Source organism: Cervus elaphus, chromosome 12 (genome assembly GCF_910594005.1).
Source record: "Cervus elaphus chromosome 12, mCerEla1.1, whole genome shotgun sequence".
Classification (NCBI taxonomy): domain Eukaryota; kingdom Metazoa; phylum Chordata; class Mammalia; order Artiodactyla; family Cervidae; genus Cervus; species Cervus elaphus.
In genome coordinates, this window is record NC_057826.1 from 24015884 (window position 1) to 24040071 (window position 24188).

General features: G+C 42.8%; 1 long non-coding RNA gene across 1 annotated transcript in view; it reads left to right on the forward strand.

The window, feature by feature from the left end:
* The first annotated feature begins 9978 nt into the window (after window positions 1-9978).
* The window catches only part of LOC122705367, a 47319-nt gene continuing 33109 nt past the window's right edge, over window positions 9979-24188 (forward strand). Inside the window, exons 1-4 of the long non-coding RNA XR_006344086.1 lie at window positions 9979-10081; window positions 10252-10452; window positions 13740-13878; window positions 16521-16597. This is a non-coding gene — a long non-coding RNA (uncharacterized LOC122705367). The remainder of the gene's footprint in view (window positions 10082-10251; window positions 10453-13739; window positions 13879-16520; window positions 16598-24188) is intronic.

Sequence of the window (24188 nt, forward strand, 5' to 3'; positions counted from 1 at the left end):
CCATTCTAACTGTGAAACACTATCAACTTCTTCTGCTGTTCATCTTCTGTATCTAAAAACTGATAAGGAAATCTACTCTGCATATTTTTATGTATGTATTAATTTAGTTGGAATTCCAAGGCCAATTTAAACTTTCAACTTGGTGTATTTATATTTCTATTGTAGTTGTTGAAAGAGAACTTTCAATTTTTAAAATTTATTCTCCTCAATATAACTCTGAGTTTTCATGAGTGGTTTTGTTTTTTACTGAGAGGGGAAAGTTATCCTAATATAGTATCTCCATTGTTGGCCAAGCCTAAAGAAATACTAGTAGCCTGCCATGCTCTTCATCTTTCATGCTAGTTAGGTAAGAAAAGAAAATACATTTCAGAATGTGTAAAATACAAAGGAGATTCAAATACTAGTCCCACAGGTCCTTAATATTAGATCCCACTTAGAGTGGCAAGGAACTAGACCAGTTAATGCAGCTGCTGTGTAAGAGAAGTTCAACTTAACTGAACTCTCAGTTATTGAACCTTAAGCAGGCGTTGTGTTAGGTGATAGAGAGGCAAATGAATTTAAAACAAAATTATTGCCCTCCTAGAATTTACAGTCTGATAAGAAATGACAACACAGTGTGATAAATACTATAAAAGTGACATGGAAGCAGAGACTGGATCTGCCTGGGTAAGCAAAAGAAGGCTTTAAGGATTGTATAGGAGTTTACAAAATGAAGAGGTTGGGAAAGAATATTGCCTGCAAACAGAACAGTGTTTGCAAAAGCATGAGTGTAAAGAAACATGGCTTTCATGTAGCTTTGCATGACTACTGTGCAATGTACATTGTGTGTGTGTGTGTGTGTGTGCATGTTTGTGTGTATGGGGTGGGGCCCACTGTGGTGATGAGACTTGCAAGGAAAGTTGAGATAAGATTGTTAAAGACCTTAAGTGACTACAGTAAGGAGTTTGAAATTTTTATCCCAGAGGCAAAATGTATAGATCCAGTAAGTATTTGGTGGTAGATTCAATGGAACACAAAAACAAGTTGGTTATAGGGCGCTGAGCATTACAGAAGAACTAGGAGAGATTTCAGGTGTCTCGCATGGACTCCTAGATGATGGGAGGGGGCAGCATCCACTGAGAAGGGACAACAGAAGGGCAGCTACAATGAAAAACACATATAATGGAGACTCAGAAGACCTCGGTTTAGGTCTGAGTTTTTGAAAAACTACCTTGAAAATAATTGGATCAGGTTATTATACAAATACTAAGCCCTTGTGTGCCTCATTTTTCTCATGTCTATAGCAGTAAGGTGGAGAAGAATTATACAAGAGGACTTAGGAGTCAGGGTGCATGAATTCAGTTGACAGCTAGTAGTGTGTGATTTTTGGCTAGCTACTTAACCTAAGTCTTCTCAGTTGGAAAATGAGGGTAATAATAACACCAGAAGGTTGCTATGTTATGTATCTGACACATAGTAAGCCCTCAATAAATATTTGTTCTTACTATTCTTATTATTGTCTCTATTATAAAATGATATATCTGTCCTTTGAGGCAGCACAGTATAGAGGTAAAGAGAATGAACTGGGAACATTCAGGCTGCATCTGCCATTCACTGCTGTGTGATCTTGGGCAAGTTAATAATCTTTCTGAGCCTCACTTCCCTTATCTGTAATATAAGGATGATAAGGGCATCTACCTCGTAGAGTTGTTGTGAGGATTAAATGAGATGATAAATGTGAAGTGCTTTGATGAGAGTCTGGCACAAAATGCTTATACATTTGTTGTTATTATTGTTATAATTATTATTGCACTAATTTTAATTTTTAGGTTGTACACTGTTTGAGAGTGAGGGTATTCTACAGAAAAGTTGTTACTTTTCCACGTTAGTGACTTTGTTCAGATAACAGAACAGGCTCTGTAGAGACAGTCCTGTATTTAGTCGGGTGACATGTGGGGTGGCCTGCAAGCCAGTGAAGCCAAGGACCGTGGAGAGCCTCTGAAATGGCTCATCTGAACTAAATGGGATGACTTTCTCTTCCAGATTCTGTGTGGGAGGCTTATACATTTGCTTTGGTAATGAGTTTGCTTTTTCAGCCAAAGAAGAGGAGAGAATAAAAGGAGAGAGAAGGCGTGAGAGGCAATCATAGAAACCTGGAGGCTCAGATCCTCCAAAATGGAAAAAGAGCCTGCATTTCTGCAGAAACAAGAGAGAAACAACTAACAACCTCAAAGCTCATTATGCTTTAACTTTGAGATAGCAAATGACAGCCGTGTGACTACTGAAGCCTGTCTGAACTGTAAGCAGGACAAAGGGGAAATGGAGGGTAATAGCAAGAGTGTAAAAGATAACCTCCTCGCTTACAGGCTGTGCAGACGTTAGTGCACGGATATGCTGTTAAAAGCTATGAAATCTCTCTAAAGTGATCCTTTCCCTTTCTATGGCAAATGATCAAAAAATCTTTGTTGTGTATTTACTTGAACACAATTCTTAGAACCTTTTAAGATGCTCACTCTCTGTTGTGAAAAGAATGCAAACTTGAGAGTGACGGGGTTAACAGGCCAGAAGCCATGATGAATTGGAGGGCACATTGCCTCGCATTGCTCAAAAGAGTAAAGTAGGAATTCATTTAATTTTTTTTTTTCCTGAAAAGAAGCATTTCTCTTTGTGTCGTAGAAGATTGAGGAATCTGATTGCTCAACAGTGTCAGTTCCTTTGCTTCTCCCATGTCTGTTATTATCAGACATGATTATCATTAGGATCATCTCTCTGACTTTTCCCATCTGAGAAGAGTAAATTATCTTCAGCATCATATTGTGAGATGGAAGTCAGAATAGAATAGTTAGACATTAGTGTTTGTCTAGATTAATGGCATAAATTGGGAATATAATTTGATCTTGGGTATTAGAAAGGGAAATAGTGGGATCTGTGACAGATTTTATATTCTTGGGCTCCAAAATCACTGAGGACAGTGACTGCAGCCATGAAATTAAAAGACGCTCCTTGGAAGGAAAGTTATGACAAACCTAGACAGCATATTAAAAATAAAAGACATCACTTTGCTGTCAAAGGTCTGTATAGTCAAAGTTATGGCTTTTCCAATAGTTATGTATGGATGTGAGAGTTGGACCATAAAGAAGGCTGAGTGCCAAAGAATTGATGCTTTCGAACTACGGTCCTGGTAAAGACTCTTGAGAGTCCCTTGGACAGCAAGGAGACTAGTCAGTCCTAAAGGAAATCAACCCTGAATATTCATTAGAAGGACTGATGCTGAAGCTACAATACTTTGGTCACCTGATGAGATGGCCAACTCATTGGAAAAGACCCTGATGCTGGGAAAGACTGAAGGCAAAAAGAAAAGAGGGCAGGAGAAGATGAGATGGTTAGAGAGCATCACTGACTTAATGGACATGAATTTGAACAAACTCTGGGAGATAGTGAAGGACAGGGAAGCCCAGTGTACTGCAGTCCATGGGGTAACATAGAGCTGGACATGACTTAGCGACTAAACAACAACAAATTTGAAGAATAGCATAATTCAATGTCCATAATCGTTTACCGTAAACTTTTTTTTTTGCCAGTGCTTTGACCATTTAATTTCTGTTTAATTTTACATAAAATAAGTAGTTAAAGATGAGCATCAAATCTAAGCAATACAGAATTAAAATTAAGCTTGACGTCTGTAATGTAGAGGTGCGGTTTATGTGGCAAGCAAATACCTTTCAAGCATTAACAGGATACTTGAAGGAATTGTCTGCAAATATAAAGTTTTGAAGCTGTAAACAGTAAAGTATAAAGTAGGGCCAAAGGAAATTTATGGGAAAATTAAGGTTCATATACTGCTTGCTTTACCATTCTTTTTAAAAAAAAATTAGATATAGTTGACATATAACATTATACAGTTTCAGCTGTACAACCTAATGATTCAATATTTGTATATACTGGGAAATGATCACCACAATAAGTCTAGTTAACATCTATCGGCATATGTAGTTACAAAATTTTTTTCTAGTGATGAAAACTTTTGTGAAAGTGAAAGTCGCTCAGTTGTGTCCGACTCTTTGGGACCCCATGAACTATACAGAAAACTTTGAGATTTACTCAATTAGCAACATAACACAGTATTATTTACTATAGCCCCTATGCTATACCTTACATCCCTATGACATTTTTTTTAATAACTGGAAGTTTGTACTTTGAAACCCCCTTCGCTTATTTTGTACCCCCCACCCCCACCTCTGGTAACCACCAATCTATTCTCTGTATCCATGAGCTTGGTTTCTTGTTTGTTTTGTTTTTAGATTCCACCTGTGAGATCATGTGGTATTTGTCTTTCTCTGCCTGATTTATTTCACTTGGCATAATACTCTCAAGGTCCATTCATGTTGCTGCAAATGGCAGGATTTCCTTCCTTCTATGGCTGGATAATATTCCATTGTGTATACATATCTTCTTCATCCATTTGTATTCTTTATCTATTCATCTATCTATGGACACTTAGGTTGTTTCCATATCTTGGCTATTTTAAATAATGTTGTGATAAACATGAGGGCACATATATCTTTTCCAGTTAGTATTTTCTTTTTTTTTTCAGATACATATCCATGAGTGGAACTGCTGAATCAAATGGTAGTTAGAGTTTTGATTTTTTGAGGTACCTGTATGTGTTCTTCATAATGGCTGTACCAGTTTACATTTCCACCAACAGTGCACAGGGCTTCCTTTTTCTCCACATCCTTACCAACACTTTAACTTAGATATTTTCATATGCAACATCCTAAGAGGAGTTTTGCAGAATTTTAATATATTTGAAGAATTTTAAAATATATTTAAGTCAACTTAATCGGCTCATTAAAATATAAAATGATATCAAGGGGCAATTGCACAGTTGCAAAGCAGAGATGCAGGTCTATAAATGTCCTTAATTCAGTTATATTTGTTGAATTCAAATGAAGGTCTGTAGTCCCCTGTATAGAGAAATGCAAAAGAAAGAAGAAGCTACTCAATGTTTTTCCTTGTGGGGCTTACTCTGTCTTTTGGCACCATAACTTAATATATACAATAAAGAAGGTGGCATGAGTCAGGTGACCAGGGCCAATGCCTCTGATGCCTGTTTATGATCTCGGGCAAGTCCCTTAAAACCCTGTAGGCTAGAGTTTCTTCATGTGAAAAATGAGCAAGTTAGAAAAAACATTTTATAGTATCTTTTTTAGTTCTAAAAGTGTATGGTTTCAAGTGAATGAAAACTTACATGGTGTGAACAAACTGCTTCATTCACTTATTCACTGAGCGCATCCTTGGAGCTAAGTGCTCTATCGGGGCTGTGGATGTAAGGGACATTCCAGCCTGCTTTCAAGAGGGTCACAAAGCAACAGCAAGACTGACCAGCTAGTAATTAAAGTGCCCTGTGCTCAGGGTGCCCTGTTACCAACCCCCAGGGCTAAATTGCTGGGGGTTCAGAGGAGGGCAGGTTTATCTCTGGGACTACACGGGGGCAGCCATGCAGGCTGTGGTGGTAGTATGTGTGATAGATCCCAAAACATAAGCAGAAGTTTAGCAGGTAGAAAAGAAGGAAGGATGCCTCTGGCAAACAGAGTAGTATTGACAAGGCGTACGCCCTGGGCTTGAAGGGTTAACTCAAACGTGCATATATCAGTAGTGAAAAGTATTAGAGACAAGAAGAATTGTTTGTGACTTGATTGTGAAGCGCTTTAAAAGTCACACTAAAAACTTTTGACTTTATCCCAAAGGCACTGGAGAACCATGACAAATAGTAGACATGACCAGATTTCTCTCAGAAAGTTCACTTAGGGGCACTGGGGAGTCTGCATTGAGGGAAGATGGAAGGGAGGGGAAGCTCTTTGGAGATTATTTGGATGGTCCATGGGAGCAGTGATGAGAGCCTTACCTGGGGCTATGACAGTGGGGAACAGGGACATAGGGACACATTTGAGAGATGGCTCAGAGACAGAATCAACAGAATCTACTTATTCATACACTCAACACATGTATTCAGTCTGTGCTAGGTGTCAGCCAGTATGAACCATGAAGAGAATACAAGCACTGCTGATGCTGACAGGGGAGTGTTCAGAGTAGAGCAGAGAGAGGTGGTACTCTCAGAGTGGGCTTCCTGAAAGAATGCAGCCTGACCTAGCTTCCCCCAAAAGGAAAAGATAAATGAATTCATAGAAAGAGGCAGGGGAACATTTTATTGCCCAGTGAAGGGACTTGTAAGGATGTATGAGGAGATGGCCAGCAGGTATGCTTGACTAGCAAAGAGAGTCTCTTTTTACTTCCTGCTGTGCCTTGCAGTATGTGAGATCTTAGTTCCCTGACTAGGGATCAAACACACATCCCCTGCATTGGAAGTGCAAAGTCTTAACCACTGGACAACCAGGGAAGTCCCGAGAGAATCTTTTTTAATGCAGAAAAAAGTGGAGAGATAGGCAGCGTTTAGGGGAGAAGACAGAGCAGAAACACCTAAATTTGATGTGGTAACCACAGGGTACCCTTCTAGGTTTTTAGAACCCACAGGGAACTACTGTGGGTTTTTAGGAGGAGAGGAGTGTGGGAAAGTAGAAAAAAATAATGGAATTAATGCTTATAGATTTGGATTTTGCCACTACCTAGCTGGGTCATCATTCAGATCACTTAATGTCTCCAAAGCTCATGTTTGTTTAGTTAGGGTGGGAGCAAAAAGGCATTTAGATGGAATTCCAGCTAAGAGACAATTACTGTAGTCAAATCAAAATGCATGTGAAATACAGCCATGGACCAGACACTATATAGGCATTGAGGACCAGGAAGAATAAATAGCAGGGAAATGGCCCTTCCAGACTGCTGGGCACCTGGAGGCAAAGATCTTGTCCAGGAAAAGCTTGGATAGTTGCCTTTGTTTTCTTCCCTCCCGTCTCACCCCACTTCTCCCTCTGGAATACAGCCTTGCTAATGCTGGTTTCGACTCAAGAACCAAAAGGACGAATGGTATCTGGAAGAATTTCCTATCAAAGCCGTGAATTATTTGCATACACTCCCGAATAGTGATGCAAGTCCCAGGTATAAAAGGATTAGACTTGGGCTGCATAGTGACCCCCAGCCCCTCAGGTGCTTGGGACGCCAAGGGAAGCTGCTAAAAACAGCTTCACCTGCTTCTGCTGTGGGTGGCTGCCCCACTGCTCTGGCATTCTTGGCCAGAGAAATCAGGCATGTAACCTTGAAGATGAAGCAAATGTGGTTTCTGTCAACTTAAACCTCCCTGTATGCTTCATCAGCCTTTGGCTTTCAGTGAGATTATAGTCTGACAGGAAGACAGACATATGAACAAACATATCACAATATGAGAAGTGGTTTTTTTTTTAATGTAACTTTCAATTAATTTATTTTTGGCCCCACCATGCAGCATGTGGGATCTTAGTTTCCCAATCATGGACTGAAGCCAGGCCCTCTTCAGGGGAAGCACCAAGTCTTAACCACGGAACTACCTGGTAAGTACTTGACAAATGGTCCTTATTTCTATAGACTGGCAGGGTGGTTTAGGGAGCTGAAATAAAATAATTTTCTTTGCTGAGTTTGGCTTTGCCCTAATTTTAGGGTCCCAACTGATGAACTTCTGTTTTCTCTTAAAACATCACGCTGGGGAGGGAGGTGGGAGGGGGGATCGGGATGGGAAATACATGTAAATCCATGGCTGATTCATGTCAATGTTTGGCAAAAACCACTACAATATTGTAATTAGCTTCCAACTAATAAAAATAAGTGGGAAAAAAAAATCACTCTGAGTCCTGACAAGTGGAGGTGCCCTGGTTGCCAAGGAGGGAAAGTTCTTCCAGAGGCTGGGCAGGCACCGGAAACAAGGGAAATGTGGTTCTTCTTGTCCCCTGACAAAGTAACCCTGGATTTTCCAGCCTAGAGGAACATTGTCTAATCTGCGTGGGTGCTTCTCATCTTTCTCTGTCCTGACCCTTCTTTGGCTGCTTGTCTGAGGGAAACTAATTGATGAAAATAAACTTTCTTTGTCTTCTGTGGATGCTCATCCAAATGTGAAGCACCAAAAGAGAGGCTGCAAGCCTGGGCTCTGCCATCATTTAGAAATGAAAATTATGGCAAGCAATTTATCCTTTTGGGTGTCATTTGCTCATCAGTTAAAAAGAGACCCTCTGCTCTTCTTATTCAAAAGGCTAATATGAGGATGAAATACAATTTGGGAAGATATTTTTGCAACATAGAGGGTCACTAAATACAATGCACCATTTAATTATCAATCCTTTCTATAGCTTTTTCTAGCCTCCAGTATCTACTAGCCATTTTTAGTTTCATCAGCTGCCTTAAAACATTCTCCTTAAATTCTTTCCATTTTTGGCCAAACCCCTGATTGGCAACCATAATTCACATTCTTGCTGAGGGACACTTGAAGTCGGCTTTCACTCCTAACCGGGTTTCCAAAGCCGGATTTATATTTCTTTTTTAAAAAGGGAAATGAAAACGTCTATAGAAAGGTTGTCTGGCAACCAGATAAAAGAAGAAATTTCTTTCAGGCTTTCCAAGAAGACAGAATGGGTGTCTTGAAATATAAATTACTTTTTAATGGTGTCTTGAAAAGGTGTTATTCTCAACCATCTGCCTCTCTTACCCCGCTCCTGACTATGGCCTGTGCAAGCAATTAAACCATTGTGTGTCCTTAAATTGAATAAAAGTAGAGATATTTTAGGAGATAGAAGAAATCTTGGAGGTTTCCTGGTTTATCCATTTATTTCTTGAAGTAGGGAAGTGGAATTTAGAACAGGTAAAAGATTTCCACTTGATCTCTAGCTTTTCAGTGCTGAGCCAAGGTCAGATGCAGGGCTCCTGACTCCCAGTTCAGGGTCTCACCACTAGGCTGAAGATAAGATACAAGCATGAATAACTGCAATGGAGTCAGAGAATGGTATTCTAAGTATAATACTAGGTCTCAAAGTCCAAACTGACGATAAGGGTGACAAATAGTCCAAGGCCCTAGGCCAAGGGGACATCATTTTGCATTTGGGTTGGAGGGCATAGATGGCACTTCAGATGTCTACCTTGGAAGTAAAACATCTGTTCTGTTGAATTCCAACTGTGTCTATTTCACAGAGAAAGGACAGTTGGTTGGCATCCTTTCTTCTAGCTCAGAATGTTCCAGTTACTATGGCATTTCTGCTCTGATTTAAGTCCTCATGGTCTGCTCTAGAGGAAAGCTTGGTGACTTTCCTGGAGTGCCATGTTATGGAGAATAAGAGTAGGGGGAGTAGGGGGAACACATGTCTGATCAAATCCCATGATAGTGAACTCCCCATGCCTGGCCAAACTCCCTTGTCCTTAATACAAGTCAACTCTGCTTGAGTTACATAGGCCAATGCCTGGGGCTTGGAAATACTTGTTTTACAAGACCTCACTGTGATAGAACATTCCTCCCTCCCTGTATCTTTCTCATAGAAACAAGTTTCTTTTTTTTTTTTTTTAAATTTTAAAGATTCTTTTTTTTTTTTTTTTTAATGTGGACCATTTTTAAAGTCTTTATTGAATTTGTTATAATATCGTTTCTGTTTTATGTTCTGGTTTTTTGGCCCTGGAGGCATGTGGGATCTTAGCTGCCTGACCAGAATTTGAACCCACGTTGTCTGCTTTGGAAGGTGAAGTCGTAACCACTGGACTGCCAGGGAAGTCCCCTAGAAATGAGTTTCTTATAGTCCAGAGGGAGTGGAGTCTACCTGAGGTCATGGCTTGCCCCTCTCTACTTCTGTCTCTGTTCCAGGCCTGGGTAATATAGTACAGGGCTCTTGGTCCTCCGCAGTGCACAGTGCACCGCATACCAACTTATCCTGCTGGCCCCCGGGTCTTCCCTGGAGCCCTGAGGGTCATGCCCTGTGGTAGAGTTTCAGGGAGTTATGTATAGTTAATTATCTGCCAGGTGGGGGTTGGGCAGTGACTCCCAGGCTAGGGGAATTGAAGTGCTAAGAAGTTCTATGTATGAGGGATTCTAGGCACGCAGAATCACAGAGTCCTAAAGCTGGAAGGGTGTTAGGATTACCTGTGCCGCTAGAGATGGCTTTGCTGTGGGAACGTCAGGATCTGGCTGCAGCACACGGTCAGTGAGCATGCAGAGACTTGGCAGAGGAAAACACATGTGTTCGTGGAGACCTTTCAACTAGGAACTGAGCGAGAAGGCAGAGGAAGAGATGGGAGGGTTCCCCGCAGCCCTGAGAGATGAAGTGTCCTAAGGACACACTGCAGTTCTCTTTTCTGTGCTCCCATCAGGTAGACCTGCTTTCTCGAGGAGCCGATTTGAGGGGGTGAGGAGAAGTCCTCTTCATTAGATGAGAGGAGAGAAGCCAGATGTTTGCAGCTGGAGTTGGCTATGCGACGCCTGCCACCTGCTGCTGCTAATTTGTTCCTGGGTCGACCATCTGACCTTCTGCCCACGAAATGAAACAGTGAAACACTCCTTCTGCCAACACAGTAAGTGAAACGGTTTTCTTCCCACTGTTTGATCATAAAAGTGGCGTGTCTGTGCCTGTTGGTACTTGAAGGTGCCAGCTATTCATGTCATCTGCTGCCTGGATCCTGGACCAGTTGAGGACTAGGCATAGGAGTCCAAAAGGGCTCAGAGCACCCGCCTTATTCCCATCCAAAGAGAATAGTCTTCCCTATCTTAATGGAGCCGATGACAGCTATTCAGATGCTAGGACATCTCCCTGTATCGGCAGATGGGACATAAAGGGAACAGAGAAGATGGGGAAGAGAGAAGGCATAAATCCTTATTCTAAGATCTGGTTCAGAACGAGGAGGAGAAAATGGCTCCTCTACATCCATTTTATTCTTCCTCAGTGAAATGACTTCTCTCTGTACCTCCAACTGTGGTTCTTACCTGTTGTCCTGGAGGCTGTCTTCTGCTTAGGTTGTTTACCTAGCCCACCCAGCGCCGAACACAGGGTAAGTTTCTCAGCAAATCCATGTTGAGATCTGGGATTACATCTTGGTGAATCAGGAACAATCCACTTCTGCCGGTGGTTGTCCTAGGTTGGGTCTTCACTGAGACAAGGATTTGGGGGCCACAGGTTTATTCAGGAAGTGAATCTAGGAAACATCAGTGGAGGAAGAGGAAAGTGAGACAGGGAAGGGAGGCAGTCAGCGAAGAGGTGTTATCAAGCACCCACTTGGGCACCAGAGATTACACCCCTGAGGAACTCTACCACCAGTGAACAAAAGTTCTGGAGTCCTCCCAGTTGGAGTGAGGGAGCTGGGTGTTTGTTTCCCACACTCCGTTGGCCATCCTTTGAGGCTGCTTTTCTAGCCCTCCCAGGCTGTGTGAGGCACATGATACACAATTTGTGCTTTTTGAAGAAAACCCCATCTCGCAGGTAGGTGTGAGCCCCTCCCCAAGTCCCGGTGGTTTGTCTGGGTTTTTTGTTGCCTTTCTCACCAGAGGCTGTCTAAGCTCCACTCTTGGGTAGAATGTACTGCGGCAGCCTCCAACAGCTCAACCACTTGTGCTGACAACACTCCCTCTAAGAACTGTCAACCTCTGAGACATACAGGAAAATGACAGCTTTGCACAAAGCTCCAAAACCGATTCCTTAACTGGACAAGGTCATATAGAAACTGTCAGGATAGAGTGGCAGGTACTACAGTCCTTCAGAAACTCCATGACATGCCAGCTGCTGCCAAGCTGCTGACTTCATTTCAGATATTGACTACTGGAAAGTGAACTGGCTTCTGACAAGTTTCTTCTTTCTCTGAGTTTGGGGTGGATCCTGCCTGCTTTCTACTTGCCCATTCGAAATGCTGGCATGGGCACCATGCCCCTTGGAGTGGCTGCCTGGACCCACCTCCTGAGGCCATTCTATGGCTTTCCCTGGGATGAATGGAACATGAATAGGGAAGAAGAGTCCTAGGAAGGCTGCATGTCAAATGGATCCTTCACCCAAACTTTCTGGCTGCAGTCCTGTTCCCTGCTCTCAGGCATCTCTGTTCTGCCCAGACCACTTGAGAGGCCCCCTTGGCTGGTCTTCGGGTCTCCTCTGGTCCTTTTTCAGGGTGAGATCCAAAACATGGTAACTTAATGTGTTGCCCCCTAGGGCTGAATTTTCTGGTGGACTTGCTGACCAGTGGGGTCTTTCTTGAGGAACTTCCTTTTGGAGCCTCTGGGGTCACATCCCTGTAGAGGTGAGGCAGTGGATTTTCAGGGGACTGTTTGTGAATTCTGCTAAACTTAGAGATGGTCTAGTGTGAAATGTATTCTAGGCTACAGGTCAAACATCTTCAAGGACAGACATCTTCATTAGTTTTCTTGATGCAAGTGGAATAGTTTGGGAGGTTCCTGACATGAAGCCAGGGAAAACACCACGTGACAATGAAGGCAGAGATCAAAGTGATGCTTCTAAAGCTAAGGGATGCTAAAGATTGCCAGAAACCAACAGAAGCTAGGGCAGCAGCGTGGAACAATTTCTTTCTTGGACCTCAGAAGGAAGGAATCATTTTGATCCTGGACTTCTTGCCTCTAGAATTGAGAGAATTGTGAATGAGGATATTTCTGCCATTTAAGCTACCCTGTTTATGGTGCTTTGTTACGGCAGCCCTAGCAAACCAATACAACACTCAAATCTTCTTTTTCAGAGATGGTGATAAACTTGATCTTGCCAATTCAAAGCAAACTTGGGAGTCTGCAGGTGAATTAGGCTCTTTTGAATAAATACTCTAGTAATTCCTATTTTCCTCTCCTTCTTTTCCCTCCTGTCTTTCTCACCAGGCCATGGCCCTACATGGAGGCGTCTGTCCTCTCAGGATTCTGCCATGTCTGTTTTTCCCTTCGTTACATTGGCTGTAAAATGTTCTGTGTCTGTTGCTGAAGTGTCTATTCCCCACGCCTCCCCTGTATTGGGTCACTGGATCCAACCCATTTACTCAACTTTAATACCCTCATCTTAAATGTGAGGTTTGGCTAGGGTCAGCCTCACCTGCACCTGTCTTTAGTGATGTAGGGGCAGGATGGGTTCAAGTAACGGAACACTTTGGATGTTGTCCTGAACCTATATCTGAGGTCACAATCTATCAGGGCTGGAGATGGTGATCCCAGGACACTCCTCTGCCATCCCAGACCTGTCATACCTCCACTTTGCCTCTCCTTTGACCACCCATGTGTCAGGGGACCTTCTGTGAGGCCAAGGTGTCTGAGCTCTGTGGTATCATTGCAGTAAAAACTGGAAACATTCTGAAATGCTATCAACAATGGGAAGAAGGTTAAATAAGTGAAGATTTTTCGCATTATGGAATACTATGCAGCCATTAAAAAGTGCCAGGGATCTCTCTTTACCCTGAAACAAAAAGAATTTCAAGACATGCTGTGTCTTGAACAACATGCTGTGTCTAGAACAACATGTGTGGTATGGCTCCATTTTTGTGAAAACAAAAAACTATATACATGTATAGGGATACAAATGCATAGAAAACCCTGGATGGACACAGTGTTAAGAGCAATACCCAAAAGAGACATGAATTGGGAGAGAAGAGCAGGTATGTGAGAGAGGAGGTTACTTTTTCCTCCATGTCTTTTTGTATATGACATATTAACAGAATAAAATTTTGACAAGTAAAAAATAAACAAACCACCCCTTCCAAAATAGCATGAACTGTTCTGCGAATAGCCTACCTGTCCCTTTTCTCAATAATTAACCCGTTCACTCTTTTTTCAGTCTGAAAAGTCTCAGGCATACTTGTTGGCTTAATTGTACCTCTCTTTCACTCAGGTATTGCCAGCACAAAACTTGAGCGAATAAATAAAGGACCAGAGAATACAGATCCCAACTGCCCTCCAGACCATAGCTGGTGCTGTCACAGAGGGCTTCGGCAATCCAAAAGGAATAAAGTTGAACCAAGTAACAAGGGGTAATCAATATCTTATTCATGTTAAACCTGCCCGAACACCCTCCATTCTGCGATTCACCACACAGACAATCGATCTGCTTCTCTTCTGGTGGAACATGGGCACTCTAAAAATTTTCATTTATATCTATATTCATTTTTAAGAAGAGAACTTCACTTTCTGGTGCAATTTCTTATCTCTGTAAAACCCATGGATTAATAGCAGAGTTTCAGAGTGCTTGGTGTTTGACTCAGCTCTGCATACTAAGTAAACATTCTCTGAGGAATAGTTCTTGGGTCAGGACAAGGATAATAATGTTCATTAATAACCATCACTCATTACATGGTTCATCTTCCCCTGAGCTCTTCTAACCTACGGTTTATAAACGCTCTTTAATGCGCCAAGTACCCTGGGCCCCCTTGAGGCGGACACATACTGGGAGGGAGGGTAATTGCTGCTGTCGTGATGAACCATGGCCTGTGTACACTGCATTCCCAGATCACTTCTCCTGTGTCTGGAGCAGAGGGTTAATGGTCACAGTCCAGAACCGCTCGGGACAGGGAGTGGCAGAATCTAATTACTGGCTCTTGTGCGTGGACCCACGTGTGTGTCTTTATGAACAGGATGAGCTGAAGCAATCTCCAAGAGTCTATGCTAATGACCTTCTGGAAGTTATTGTTATTTGGAAGGCCCTAAGGAAATTATATCTTTATTGTGAGTCTAAATTGTCCTTTATTAACTCTCTCCATTGCCTTACCTGATTCTTATTGCTCTGAAATCTTCTTGATCCAGCTGCAACTAAATTACCTCCTCATTTTGTTCAGGAGAACCTAGATTATTTGTTTGTGTAACCACTGTCCCCAGTGTAGATCCTTGTCCTCATATATTCCTGCCTCCCCTCCACAGCAGCCCCCTCCCCATCTGGTAGATTTCTCATGGGAACAAGTACACAATTCCCTCTTTCTGAACAAGTTGGATGAGATTTTTGTTTCCTGCTTTTTGAAGATGTGACTTGGACACCTTCAACTAAAGGTTCTTGAACCTTTATTTTCTCATCTTTGAGTAGGTGACAGTTGTTTGAAGTCAGAAAGAAAAAGCAGGGTTGATGGTGAACATTATTATAATCATGGTTGAAACTTGAAACAGTATTGTTAACATGATTTTTTTTTTTTTCCTGGTTAGTGTTTGTGTTCCTGTAATATATAACCACATTTATTTTGCCAGTGGGTAAACTCTATATTCTCTGGAACCCCTGGAAAACAACATTTCTCTGTTAACATGCAGGTGATTATCCTGCCTGTATATACATCCCCTTGTCATGAATCTTCTGGGTAGACATCTTTTTTTCCCATAAAGGCAAAAGCTAAAATGTAAAAAACATGTCACCAGACAAGAGATTAGGGAATTATTCTTCTTAAACCAAATGAATACCCAAACAGATCAGCTTCCCAAAGTGAAGTGAGAGCTGCTCAAACTGCCTGGGAGTATTCATAAAAGGAAGAGATGCCTCTGCCCACAGCTTGTCATTTCATTGTTCCCCAACCCTGCAGGCAGCAAAGACCTGAAGCATTGATCTTTTGAAGGGTGAAGCCTGCCATCTAGTGGCTACTCAGTAGAATTACCCATCATGTTATTGAGTTTAAGAATGGCAACTATCGGAATTTACCAGAGGCTACAAGCACATACTCACAAGCACCACCTGAATTTGGGCTGTGGTTATTCTGTAATAATAAGAATGTTAAAGCTTGACAATGACCACCAGCGCATCTTTGCCGTTAGGAAGCAGGTGAGAAGCTGGATGCTGGAGAGGGAGCTGTTCTGTGCTGTCAGTTTCCTTCCCTAGAATCCATAATGCTGAAAAGTGGGACCATCTGGGACGCCAGTGACTGCAGCCGCCTCCAGTTCTAGACAAATGGGTAATTTCTTAAAGCGCCCTTCTGATGAGCAGACAAACTTCAGGCTTTTTAGCTAAAGTGCCATTTGTGGGTGCACCTGGGAAGATGATAGCAGGTGGGGAGGGAGCACACCCAGTTCAGGAGGCTGATCTGTCTATTGGGTGCTCGACACAGGAAAAGCAATGATGCCTGCTGGCGGCTGAGGGATTTCCCTTCAACCTGGACAAATGGGGATGAAAAAAAATGAGAGCATCTTTTTTGAGCGTTCCCTGTGGCTTTTGCTTTTTAAAGGTTAGAGAACATCTGGAAGGGTTTGCTTAAAAACAAAAAACAAAACACCAAACCTATTGGTTGGATTTCAGTGATTTTTATCACAACCTGCTCCTGCTTTCTACAGGTTGTATGAGTTGGAAAATGATAGGGGAAGGTTGCTCCTATGATATATGCAGTCTATCTAAAGGTCAGAGCATGGACAAAAGGGGAAACTTGGGCCTATTAAGATTCCAAATTCACATAAGAAGTAAGAACAAGGTTGAAGGGATGAGTAATTTACACATGTTCAGACACAGCTGCAAAATTCTTTCCAGTTTTCCCATCTGTGAGTTGGAAATGAAGGGAATGAGCAAATTTGCCTACTGATTGTCTTCCAATGATATTAAGGTGGTGGGACAACCTCTAAGGATGTTAGAGTAGCAGTTAAATGTATATGCTATTTAAAGAGACTCACTGACAGATTAAATATGATGGCTTTTCCTTTTCTTTTTTAATAGCTCCACCTGATTCAGTCAAGTTGGAAACAGAAAATCACCTTGAAGTACACGTTCCTTGTTCTGCAAAGGATGCTTGAGTAGTTTCCCTTGGTTATGTAAATGTCAGACGAGTAGGCCTGTCATCCCAGGAGAAGGGAGTAACAAGACATCTTGTACTTTCAATGGTTTAGAAAAGGTTTCCTCACATCTGGTGGGAGGTTGGTACAGAACAGCAGCGGGAGGGCTGTGAGCTGCAGGCAAGTGTGGTCAAGTCAGATGAAAATTAATTAAATTGCCCCTTGGATTCAATTGCTCACTCCCTGTTTTCAAAACACTTGTCTTACCTTGACTTTTGTGCCCAGATCCTCTTGTTTCTTTCCCCCGATTCACTGGCTGCTTTTCCCTTCCCTCCTTTGTAAGATCATGCTCCTTGACCATCTGCTGGTCTCCCTCAAGGGTTTGGTCCTGCAGAAGCATTTTCAAAAAAGTAAAATCAAGAGTCAAAAAGGAACACATCAAAGATTTTATGTAACCCGTTGATTAATGAAGAAACCAGAAGGTGTTAGATTCAGGGAGAATTTGAAAAAGAGTCATATATACTCAGGAATGGGCTTCTCTCGTGGCTCACACAGTGAAAAGCCCACGTGCAATGCAGGAGACATGTGTTCAACCCCTGGGTTGAGAAGATCCCCCTGGAGAAAGAAATGGCAACCCACTCCAGTGGTCTTGCCTGGAGAATTCCAGGGACAGAGGAGTCTGGAGGGCTACAGTCCTTGGGGTCACAAAGAGTTGGACACGACTGAGTGACTGACACACCCACACACACGCACACGCATGCACATGCTCAGGAATGCTGAAACGACTTTGCTAGTAGATGCAAAATGGTTAATATACAACAGTAAATGTGAGAGTTGCACTATAAAGAAAGCTGAGTGCCGAAGAATGGGTGCTTTTGAACCGTGGTGTTGGAGAAGACTCTTGAGAGCCCCTTGGACTGTAAGGAGATCCAATCAGTCCATCCTAAAGGAGATCAGTCCTGAATATTCTTTGGAAGGACTGATGCTGAAGCTGAAACTCCAAAACTTTGGCCACCTGATGCGAAGAACCGACTCATTGGCAAAGATCCTGATGCTGGGAAGAATTGGAGGCGGGAGCAGAAGGGGACGACAGAGGATGAAATTGTTGGATGGCATCACTGATGTGATGGACATGAATTTGAGTAGGCTCCGGGTGTTGGTGATGGACAGGGAAGTCTGGCGGGCTGTAGTCTATGAGGCTGCAAAGAGTCGGACACGACTGAGCAACTAAACTGAACTGAACAACAGTAAAATGTAATTCTTGAGGGCATTTTTTTATAGGGTAAAAATTAATTGTATCTATTGGGACAGAATTTATTCACCATGCTATGGACAATGATCATTTGCATTAATGTAAGTTTCTTTCTTTCTTTCTTTTTTTTAAAAGTTAACCCTCTATTCCTAGAAAGTTGTAAAACAGCCTGGCCAATGGGAAGACCATCAAAGGGGCATAGCTCTATAGAATCAGATGATCCACAGAAGGTCTACTGGACAATGCCCAGAGTGAGTGATCTCTGCGGCCCATTTATGAGGTCTTGACAATTTCCCCTGACAGTCCTGAGCTCTCTAATCATTCTGTTCCCTTTGGGCAATCTCACCTAAGCCCTAGCTTCAATTGCTTCCAACAACAGCTGACTTTCAAGTTCATATCTTTGGTTTAGTTCCCTTGGCTCCAAACCCATACATCCATATGTTTCCCTGACAACTCCTCTTAGATGTTTTTGAGAAGGTAATTTCCCAAGGTCATTTGCTTGTTAGAAGAACTGAACTATTAGTTCTTCCAACAGGTTCTTCTTGTTAGAAGGACTTCAGGCTATTCTATTAGTATTTCAGAACTGGAGCTAGAAACCTGTTACGTTAACAGCAGGTGGTTCTGTAAGTGCCCTGATAGAAGGAGCTGGAACCTAGGCATTTGACCCCCTTCTCTCTTTGTCATATGCTAGTGGTGCTTTGGGTTGGGGAGACCCCCTTCCAGGGCCCAAGAGTGGGCTCTTGTCGAGACTCATATGCTAACCAAGCAAAAGACCTTTTGTGAAAGGGCTCTTGAGAGGAGAGTCTCGGGGTAAGGGAGCCAGGAGAACTGCTCTGCTTCCCGTGTCACGGCTTCAGGTTCTCCGGTGGAGGGGTTTGCCCTCTGCCTTGTCTCTGGCCCGTCATCTTGCTCATGCTCAGGTTTTATCCCACCCAGGCGCCCTTCTTGGTGGCATGCGCATCTCTCAGTTCAGATGGTTTCCAGCGCGAGCCTTTCTGGGAGGCTGAAAGGATGTCTTGGAGGCTCCTTCCTTTTGACCCCTCCTGCATTCTTCTGGTTGGGTTTGGTGGCAGCTTGGGGATGACAGAGGATGAGATGGTTGGATGGCATCACTGACTCAATGGACAAGAGTTTGGGTAAACTCCGGGAGTTGGTGATGGACAGGGAGGCCTGGCGGCTGCAGTCCATGGGGTTGCAAAGAGTTGGACACGACTGAGTGACTGAACTGAACTGAACTGTCAGCAATTCCAGGTTCCTGATTGGGACCTCCCGGTGGAGGCAGGTGGTTTCTGTCAACAGTTCCCTAACAGTGGAGTGGGAGGGGGGTCCTCTGAGAAGGAGAAAGCTGGAGACACAGACACTGCTACTTCTAGGACAGAACTTCAGATAAGAGACTCTGTTGCCCGCTTTCTCTGGTGAGTGTTGTTGCCCGGGTGAAGAGTCAGGAGTAGGTGATCCTGTTAGAGCAGGCAGGTAGCTAGGTAGGAACAGAGAAATGGGGGCAGGGGCCAGGTGGCAGGAAATCACTCGTCTTGTTAACAGCAGGGTTCCACAGGCAGACGGAGGAGGGCAGAAAGCTTCAGACTGACAGCAAACAACACATTTTGGGTAATAAGGGTCAGAGTAGCAGACAAAGCAAGGGCAGGAAAGGCAGGGATCTCCTGCATCCGAATGTAAGCGTTTGCTCACTGTGCTCTCATTATAAGATTAACTTTACAGATAAGAAGTACTCATCCTGCCCCTCCTGCACCGATGCCCTGACACTTCTGATGTAAATGAAAAAGGGACAAGAATCCCTCCTCCTCTCGGGAAAATGTATCTGGGATGAAAATCAGGGAGTTCTGTTTAGTTACTCAGTCGTGTCTGACTCTCTGCAACCCCATGGATTACAGCGCCCCAGGCCTCCCTGTCCATCACCAGCTCCCAGAGCTTGCTCAAACCCACATCCATCGAGTCAGCGATACCATCCAACCATCTAATCCTCTGTCGTTCCCTTCTCCTCCTCCTCCAGTGAATATTCCGCCCCTTCATTTGTATGCCACCCCCTAACCAGTTTAGGGCTTCCCTGGTAGCTCAGCTGGGAAAGAATCCACCTATGATGCAGGAGACCCCAGTTTGATTCCTGGGTGGGGAAGTTCCCCTGGAGAAGGGATAGGCTACCCACTCCAGTATTGGGCTTCCTGGTGACTCAGACAATACAGAAGCCACCTGCAGTGCTGGAGACCTGGGTTTGATCCCTCGGTTGGGAAAATCCCCTGGAGGAGAGCATGGCTACCCACTCCAGTATTCTTGCCTGGAGAATCACATGGATGGAGGAGCCTCGTAGGCTACAGTCCGTGGGGTTGCAAAGACTGACTGAACATAACCGGCTTGCCAAAGAAGCCCAGGGCAGCAGCAGCTCTTCACCTGTCTGCCTGCTCTCCCTCTGAGAGCGTGCTGCTATGCTCCGCTTATTCTTCACCAGCTGAGCTACCAGGGAAGCCCTCTGAGTGTGTATCCTTGCTTAAATAAACTTTCACTTTACTTTCTTAACCTCTCTGCTTCATTTCTGAATTTTTTTTTGCTATGAGGAAAGAGCCTCAGATTCACTGGCAACAATACCTCTTTCCTACGGCTCAATTTTCAGAGCCTGCTCTTCTGGTGTTGTGCCCTTGATCTAGCTAACTCTTAGTTTTTCTTGTGTGAGAAAGAGGCCTCCAGCCTGGGCGGAGTGTAGGAATACGGTATGGGTGTGTGGGGGTGTGTGTGTGTGTATTGGTGGGGGTTCCCACAAGATGTTTCCCAGGTCTTCTGAGGATGTCATGATCTTCTAGCCCCACCCCACTGCCCTCCCCCTTCAACGCCTCCTTTCTTCAGGAAGAACAAGAATGAAGCCCTGTTGAGTCCTAATTGGCCCCATAAGGTTAGTAGCACATTTTGACCTGAGCAGGTGCTTATTTCTTCCGAAGTAGTCTATTTTTCTTCACTTTCTGCCTTCCCAGCCCCAAGCCTAGAGACTGTTCGGTCAGTGGGTGATCAGATGAAAACAAATGATACAGAGGTGAGGGTAGCCAGGAGTCATGACCCTCGTTCAATACCTGTGGAAAAGTGAATTTGTGCCTGGTAGAAAGTATATGGGAAATATTCTTAAGCAGGGGGAGCCCTGCTTCCAGCCAAGTCTGACTGCTTGCTTGTTCTTTATTCTTTTTCTCTGCCATGAAGTCGTCTTGTATGCAGTTCTTCCCTGTGAGGGCAAAGCCCATCTCAGTGGGGGTTTTATTTTCTTTATTGGAAGCGTGAGCAAGGGAGGGGTCAGGTTGCCTGTCCTTGGTGTTGACACGAAGACCGGGGAAGATGCATTTTACTTCACTTTGTGTTCCCTGAATTGTAAACCTTAACAAAGCATTCTGGAAAATAAGTTCTAGTGAGAAGAGAACTGTAAACTGGGGAGCTGAGGGACTGAACTGGAAGGAGCACTCATTTTCCCTCATTTGTTCAAGTTACAGATGAACCACTTCAGAGGTCAGAGAAATGGGTTCTGCCACAGTCTCAACGACGGACCTGAGTCTTTTGCAGCATCATGAACCGACCCCAAGCCCCTACACATGTCCACAGAGGGCAGTGGGCTGAGGGTGGGAGAGGCAGCCTTGCCCAGGGATTCCTCTTCCCAGACTTTGGGTCTGCCCGGGGCTGTGTTCCCAGCCACTTTGCTGTGGGTGACTCCGAGTGGGGGTTGGCTTTCAGGTCCCAAGTACACTCTCAGCCTGCCCTTATGAGAACATTCCTAGTCTTACGAGATCAAAGGCTTTTCTGCAGCCAGAGAATTCTACACACATCTCCTTTGAACTCCTGCAACTCTGAAAAGTCAAAAACATCCCCACCAACACGTCATTTTGGAAGGCTCTTTTCCCTTTCTTTTCTATCAAAACTGTCTGAAACCACTTTCTAGGTGAAATTGCTATTTGGTGCAGTACTTCAAGTGTGAATGCCTTAGAAGCCACCTTTAATTCTTTTGAATTAGAGAGAAGAGCCCTCTTTTTTAGGGTCTTTCTCTAGGAGTGAGGTGATTTCCTCTCCTACCAACTGTTTTCCTCCCTTTTCAGCAGGGTCACCATCTTTTGATTGTATCTGGTGAAAAGGAGGCTTTAAAGAATATTATTAAATGGATATATAATTCATATATTATATATGGTGAAGAACCCGCCTGCCAATGTAGGAGCTGCAGGAGATATGAATTTGATCCCTGGGTCAGGAAGATTCCCTGGAGAAATGGTAACCCCCTCCAGTACTCCTGTGTGGAGACTCTCACGGACAGAGGAGCCTGGTGGGTGACCGTCCATAAGGTCACAGAGTCGGACATGACTGAAGCGACTCAGCATGCACATAAAGTTGTACCAATTAGTGAGTTTTCGTATATTTCAAAGTTGTACATCCATCACTACCATCTAATTCCAGAACATTTCATCATTCCAAAAAGAAACTTGATATCCATCAGCAGCCTCTCTCTTTAATTCCCTTTCCCCAACTCCTGGCAATCACCATTCTACTTTCTGTTTCTATAGGTTTGCCTATTCTGGACATTTCACGTAAATGGAATCATGCAGTATTTGGCCTTTTGCGTCTGGCTTCTTTAATATATTTAAGGTTCATCCATACTGTAACATGTATCAGTACTTCATTCTTCCTCATTGATGAGTAATATTGCATTGTTTGGATATACCACATTTTCTTATCCATTCAGTAGCTGGTTGACATTTGAGTTATTTCTACTTTTTGGCCAAATATGTTCATAATGCTATGAACATTCAATATACATGTTTGGTGTAGATGCATGTTTTCAGTTCTCTTGGATATCTATCTAGGAGTAAAATTGCAAGATCATATTGTACTCTGTGTTTAACTTTTTGAGGAACTGTCTTACTGTCTTACTTACTTTGTTTTCCAAAGTGGCTGCATAATTTTATATTTCCACCAGCAACATATGAGGGTTTCAACTTTTCCACATCCTCCCTTGCACTTGTTGTTTATCTTTTGGAGTATAGCTACCCTAGTAGATGAGAAATGTATCATTGTGCTTTTGATTTTCATTCCCCTAATAATTGATGATACTGGGCATTTTTTTCTATGCATTTTGATCATTTGTGTATCTTCTTTGGAGACACATTAATAGCAAAATGGTTTGACCATTTCTCAATTGGATTGGATTTTATTACCAAGTTATGATTTCTTTATTCTCTATACAAGTACCTTGTTAGATACCTGATTTGTCAAATTTTTCTCCCAATTTGTGGGCTTGTCTTTCACTTTCTTGATACCATCATTTGAAACATGAATGTTTTAAATTTTCATGAAATCCAGGTATCTATTTTTCCTTTTGTCGCTTGTTCATTTGGTGTCATGTTTAAGAAATCATTGCTTTACTTCAAATCACAAGTATTTTTATGTCTATGTTTTCTTCAGTTCAGTTCAGTCACTCAGTCGTGTCGGACTCTTTGCGACCCCATGAACTGCAGCACGCCAGGCCTCCCTGTCCATCATCAACTCCTGGAATCCACCCAAACCCATGTCCATCGAGTCGGTGATGCCATCCAACCATCTCATCCTCTGTCGTCCCCTTCTCCTCCTGCCCTTAATCTTTCCCTCAAAGAGTTTTATGGTCTTAGCTATTAAATGTGGGTCTTCACATCATTCTGATTTAACTTTTGTGTATGGTGTGAGATAAGCTCCAAATTCATTCTGTTGCTTGTTGTAGTGCTATTTGTTGAAAAGATTATCCTTCTCCGCTGAATTCTCTGCCCTTATTGAGAATCAATTGACTGTAGGCATATAAGATTACTTCCGGTCTCTTAACTCTATTCTCTTGCTCTATATGTCTATCCTTATGTCAGCAGCATACTGTCTTGATTACTGAAGATTTGTAGTAAGCTTCGAAGTCAGGAATTTCTAGTCCCGTCTTCTTTATTGTTTTTTTTAAAATTGTTTTGGCTATTGTGGGTCCCTGGCATTTCTATATGAATTTTAGGATTAGTTTGTCAATTTCTGTGAACAAGGCATGAAGCTCTATAGGTATTGCATTGAATCTGTAGATTAATTTGGAGCAAATAGTCATCTTAATAATAGTGTCTTCCCATCCCTGCACATATAATGTCTTTCCATTTACATTTTCTTTAATTTTTTCCAGTGATGATGTGTTTACATACAATGTAATGTGTTTATACATCTTGTACATTTTTGTTAAATTTATTCTGAAGTATTTTATTTCTTTTGATGTTATTATAAATGGAATAATTTCTTTAATTTAATTTTTGGATTGTTCATTGCTACTGCATGGAAATGCATTGATTTTTATATATTGGTCTTATGTTTTGCAACCTTGTAGAA